We start from the raw sequence: 6,651 nt of genomic DNA on the forward strand, positions 1-6,651 counted from the left end.
TTGAAATTCGGAGTTACTGTAAGAAAAGCAAACTTTTAACGACTTTTCTCCTTAGGTATCCAGAATTTTTAAGAAGACTAGAAACATCATGTTGTGGTTTTACAACTGTATTTACTACTATGTCCATTGAATTTTAAAATGTATTAAATAGAAAAATGAAATTATTTATTACTTTGTTGTTTAGTCTTTTGAGCTTTTTTAAAAATTTTGTTTTTAATGTTTACTTTTTTTTCAATATATGGAATTTATTGTCAAATTGGCTTCCATACAACACCCAGTGCTCATCCCAAAAGGTGCCCTCCTCAATACCCATCACCCACCCTCCCCTCCCTCCCACCCCCCATCAACCAATGTTTATTTACTTTTGAGAGAGCGAGAGCGTGAGCAGAGGGGGGGGAGAGAGAGAGAGAGAGAGAGAGAGAGAGAGAGAATCCCAAGCAGGTTTCAAGTTGTCATCACAGAGCCTGACGAAGGGCTCAATCTCACCAACAGTGAGATCATGAGCCTCTGAGCCGAAATCAAGAGTGAGACGCTTAGCTGGGAGCTTCTTTCATATGCCAAAGTTTGCAACACACAGGACTTTCAGTAAAGGGAAACAATGAAATTGGATCTCTTTTCTTATTTGACTCCCCAACCCTTTCTCTATCTCCATCCAGTAAGAAATGTGGTTACCAGTCTTCAGAACCTCATGTTAGGTATCTCTATCAGGACTTACGGATGAAGAAACTCAAAGTGAGCTTGAAAGAGATGGGGAAAGGAACCAGTAAACACAATAGGTCATTGACAGTCAACATTTCTAAATTATTCAGAACTTCAAAATTATTTCTCATTTCCTGTCAGTACCAAACCACACTAGGAGAGGAAATTGGCAAAATAAAAGCTAACAAGGAAAACAGATTCAAGTCCCTTGCACTTGTTAGAATGATCATCCCCCCAGATACCCACAGGACTCTTACCTCACCAAGGTCAAGTCTCTGCTTAAACATCATCTTCTCTGTGGGTCTAACCACTCTATTTGAAACTGTGGCTCCCCACCCTCCACCATTCCCTTATTCCCCCTCCTTGTTCTCTTTTTTCCATAATATGCTCCATCTTCCGACTTACCATATCACCTAATGATTTATTTTGTCATCTGTCTTCTGCCAGGAAGACGTAAGCTCCTGAAGGCAGGAATTTTTGTCTAATTTTGTTCATGGATGTATGCTCATCAAACTAGACAAAAGACCAACAAATTACCTGCTTTCCTAAGAAAAGAGAGTCTCATTAAAAAGAATCTTAGAAGTGGTGTTAGCATAGAGCAGCCCATTTTTGGACCTTATATTACTGCTGCCTGGTGACTGGAAGTCCCTAGGTGAGTTCCCTGAAGCTCTGAAGCCTTCTAATTGGAGGTAAGAGAGAACTATTGGTCTCACAGAATATGATTCCAAACTGATCATGACTAAAGGTAATAGCTAAAATTAAGTTTACTATGGTTAATTATGCTACTGATAATCAGTATTTTAACTTATTTGGAAACTTAGTTTCATATTTAAATAATTATACTAACTACTTTATGCCAGATATAAGGTCTAGTGATACATTATATTTACAAGGATCTAAGAAGCACCTATATTGAGTACAATTTACTACAATTTATAGAATACAATTTATGTAAATCTAGTGTGCAAACTACAGGCTGTGAACGTTTAAAATTTCCAAACAGGCAACTGGGGTCTTGCCAATAACCTTCTGATACCTGTCACTTAAAACTACCCTAACAAGGGGCGGCTGGGTGGCTCAGTCGGTTAAGCGGCCAACTTCGGCTCAGGTCATGATCTCACGGTCCGTGAGTTCGAGCCCTGCGTCCGGCTCTGTGCCGAAAGCTCAGAGCCTGGAGCCTGTTTCAGATTGTGTCTCCCTCTCTCTGACCCTCCCCCGTTCATGCTCTGTCTCTCTCTGTCTCAAAAATAAATAAACGTTAAAAAAAAATTAAAAAAAAAAAAAAAACTACCCTAACAAGAGGCTCCTGGGTGGCTCACTCAGTTAAGAGTCCGACTTCAGCTCAGGTCATGATCTCATGGTTTGTGGGTTTGAGCCCGAGTAGGTCTTTGTACTGACAACTCAGAGCCTGGAGTGTGCTTTGGATTCTGTGTCTCCCTCTCTCTGCCTCTCCTGTTTGCACTCTGTCCCTCTACACCAAAAATGAATAAACATTAAAGGTAACTAAAAAGAAAAAAAAAACTACCTTAACAAGACTCTCAACATTTTTGATAATTTGATAATTTTTTCAGCATGTTAAGACACACACATAAATAATGAATTGCTCTGATGAAAGCTTTGATTATGCTCGGAATGGCTGATTTCTAATATCTAGCATTGAATCTTTTACTCTAATCCTTCAGAGATTTCTCATTCCCAGGCATAAGAGAAATTCAAAAAGTCATGGCTTGGTTTCAGCTTCTGCTCATGGAAGCTCATTTTTGCTCTTTATTTTTGCTGATTACAATTTATCTATATGCTTGGACTACAATAATCTCCGTTTTCAGTTTAATAACTAGACATGCGGAAGACTCATATTTTTCAATCCAAAGAGCTGGGATGCCAGGTTAAAAAGGGATTTTATTACTTTTAAAAACCATCAAGCCTTCGATAGACCTTAGGAAATACATAGTGATACATAGTAGTAAGTCAATAAACAAGGGCTATTAGGGGAGCCTGAGTGGCTCAGTTGGTTAAGTCAGACTTTGTTGGTTCGGCTCAAGTCATGATCTCACGGTTCAAGGATTCAAGCCCCATGTTGGCCTCTCTGCTGTCAGCACAGAGCCCACTTCAGATCCTCTGTCCCCTTCTCTCTGCACCTCCCCTGCGTGCACACGCCCTCTCTCTCAGAAATAAACATTTAAAAATAAGGGCTATTAATTATGAATGACATTTAAGTCATGAAATTTCGTGTTAAGAGGAACTTTGGAGATCTAATCTTACTGTTTAATTAATGATTGTTACACTAGATTTCCAAGTGACAGCACATAACTTTTTCTTCGTAATAGTAAAAAAACTGTGATTGCTCAATGCGTATCAGCTGGGAGCCAAACTTCTGCTAGCCCACCTGTAATCACGTGACATTCTTTGAGCGTGAGGTGCCTACCATGCCAGCGTTTAGGTGGCCACTGACAAAGGGTGGTTAACCTAAAATGACCAAGCTATTTTGTATAATTCATTGTTTAGTGCCTCTTCCATAGCGAGTGCTTTCTGGTGGGCATAAACATGTCACACAAAGATCATCACACTTTGTGCCTGTTCCTGGATGTCCATGCTTTTGCCTCTACCTCAGACCTCCCTATCTACAATCTTCCAGTCATTTTCCTTCCATACCCACGACGGGACCAGCCAAGGCCATTCACCACTACCAATGAATGCATATACTATTCTAATGTCAGACCACTTCCCTTGCCACACAACCTGGATGGTCAGGTGCACCAAAGCCGTGCCCATTTAGGATGGTCTTCTCTTACCACTGTCGTTCAAGGCCAGCCCCAAGTGAGGCTGCAACTCATCATCCATTTCCACCTTGCATCAATGTACCAAGCTGTTCTATCCATAAACCAGGCTCTGGCTTTCTCCTCCTCCTTTGGCTGGTCATACAGTACCTGAGGTCTGAGCTGAGAGAGGGGTACTCCAGTAACCCTGCGGAGCGATCTGAGAGTCTGGGCTACCTACTCATGCACTTGTTTATTCCATCTAGTCTTGCTCATGCTTGGTTCCAGAGGTAATATTTCATCTTATGTGAAATTACTGCTGATCCTAACCAACTTCAACTTGGTAGATCCAAGAGGACCCAACTCATGGTGGGCAGTACAGGACGCATGGTCATTTGGTGTCTCATGGCCAAGAGTTCCATCTCTATCAGGGCTCAGTACACCGGGAGTTATTTTTCAAAAGATGCGTAATCCTGCTGCAGATAACATTTTCCCACTGGGGCTTGTTCCACATTGCATCTTTTCTCATCACTGGCACCCGGAATACCATAGGGTCTGCCAGAGTGTGTGGCCCAAGCAGAAGGCTTACATGCGTCACGGGGCTGGATCTGCCACCAGGACAGACTTTAAGATGTGAACCCTGTAGTTGCACAGAGCATCATTCTGAGAAGGTACCCACACCTGGCCTGATGCTTTGTGGTCACCACCTTGAAATTACTAACAATTTTATCTTTGAACTTGTGTTTTGAAAATAAAGTGCAATGGGACATGCATAAGCAGAAGAGATAAACCAGGACAAAGGATGCCACAAGCAGCAGCCAGGCACAAAGCAATTGTCACAGGGAATGCCTCAGAGCGGTCCAGGGAGTCTCAGGCCCCAGAGAGGTCAGAAAAAGACCAGAGCCCAAGCTGGAGGCAGCAACAGCAGAGAGAACAGTGGAGAAGCAGCAGTCGTAGCAACAGCATCAGGAAGGGAAAGAGGCTCTACACAAGGCCAAGGCTGGGACCTGTTGTGGGGATCCCCATCTGCTCCCCAGATCCCATCTTTGTGGTATTTGCACAAATATTTGAGAGCTAGGATGGGAACTGCTTGCTTTCAGGCAATACATTTTGCCAGTAAATTATTATGAAATAAAAGCACACATGTGAACATCGTAATAAAACAAATCAGAGAATTCATTGAATTATTAGAGTTAAGAGTTTAGAATTCTTCAGAGTTTAGAAAACTTCTGCAACATGGCAAAACAAATATCCACAAGCTTACAAATAGAAAATAACACCATTTTCGTGTGAAAGTCCTGATGAACCAATTATTAATGATGAAAAGAATTTAAAAGTAATTTTGCCTTATAATTGAAGATGCTGTGACAGAATGAATAGACAGGCACCTTGAATTGCTGTATATAAAAGTTTGAAGCTGGGGCACCTGGTTGGCTCAGTCAGTTGAGCATCTAACTTCAGCTCAGGTCATAATCTCATGGTTCATGGGTTCTAGCCCCACATCAGGCTCTGTGCTGACAGCCTGGAGCCTGGAGCCTGCTTCCGATTCTTTGTCTCCCTCTCTCTCCGCCCATCCCCTGCTCGTGCTCTATCTCTCAAAAAATATATCATAAAACGTTTAAAAATATTTTAAAGTTTGAAGCTGCTGGAGGTTTCTTGTACACCTTCCACAAGTTATAGGAAATGTTAAAGGAAACATTACACTGTAACTATTATACCAGTAACAATTTTACAATTGCAAAATTACAATAATTTTTGGCTTACATTTACAATTAAATTAATATCTAAATAAAACTGATCTATAAGATTTAAATGTTTTTAGAAAAATTAGTCCACAAGAATTGTCAGTTCCACATGACAAACTTTCTATTTTGAAATAATCTATCAATAATTTATCCCTTTGTTATGCAGCCTATAAAATACCATTAACAGCTTCAGTAATAGTTACGTTGGAAGAAAGAGCCTCCTTAAAATTAAAAATTATTGGGGCGCCTGGGTGGCTCAGTCGGTTAAGCGGCCGACTTCAGCTCAGGTCATGATCTCACACTCCGTGAGTTCGAGCCCCGCGTTGGGCTCTGTGCTGACAGCTCAGAGCCTGGAGCCTGTTTCAGGTTCTGTGTCTCCCTCTCTCTGACCCTCCCCTGTTCGTGCTCTGTCTCTCCCTGTCTCAAAAATAAATAAAAATGTTTAAAAAAATTAAAAAAAACTAACAATTATTTGCAATCATGCATTTGCTAAGAGCAAATGACATTGCTTTCAATTGTATCAAATGAAAATGAAGTTACTAAAAGTATACATTTTGATAGCCTAAGAAATGAATTTGCAGGAAAGCCAGAAAAATCATATTAGCAGTCAAGGTATCACGTTAATGTTATTTATAGGATATATAAATTATACTGCCAAAAATATTAATTGCAGTTTGTAAGATTATGGTGTTACTCAAGTATCACTAGAACCCCCACTGCATCTTGTTAGTAAATACAGGATTTTTTTTATAAAGTTTATTTAAGACAGAGAGAGAACATGTGCTCATGTGAGCGGGAATGGGGCAGAGAGAGGGAGACAGAGAGACAGAGAGAGTCCCAAGGAGGCCTCTTGCTGTCAATGGGGAGCCCAACGTGGGGCTCAAACCCACGAACCATGAGATCATGACCTGAACTGAAATCAAGAGTCAGGCACTTCACTAACTGAGCCACCCAGGTGCCCCAGTAATACAGTATTTTTAAAATGAAAGGCTTTATCCTTTAGTACATTTCGTGGCACTTTTTTTCTGCATTACTTCACCCTGGGCCCCACAGATTACAAGGTAGCCAGCCCTGTCTGCTGTAGCGTGCTTTTCTGCTCCAGGCCCCACTCAAAGCTGGCAGCCTTCCACGTCACTCAGCGTCACGCAGTATACAGCTGAGGCAGTATGCATAGGTAGAATAGGTTGCATACAGAATACAGAAAGGTAGAATGAGCACTGGGCTTCCTTCTTTGTAATAACAAAAGCAAGATGCAGCAATTTGTTTTTGCCTCGGAGACCATGACCCGGATACAGCCCCGGACCCCTACAATCCTTTACTGAAGGGACAAGTCCCCGAATTTTCATAGGGTCCGTCACCCACTCCCGAGAGCACATGCGTCATATCAAAGATTGCAGCCTGTTAGCTGCCTCTTGTTCACCCTGCCTGATCAGTATGTCATGGGTGCAGCG

Source organism: Herpailurus yagouaroundi, unplaced genomic scaffold, assembly GCF_014898765.1.
Source record: "Herpailurus yagouaroundi ecotype Mexico unplaced genomic scaffold, PumYag 182, whole genome shotgun sequence".
Classification (NCBI taxonomy): domain Eukaryota; kingdom Metazoa; phylum Chordata; class Mammalia; order Carnivora; family Felidae; genus Herpailurus; species Herpailurus yagouaroundi.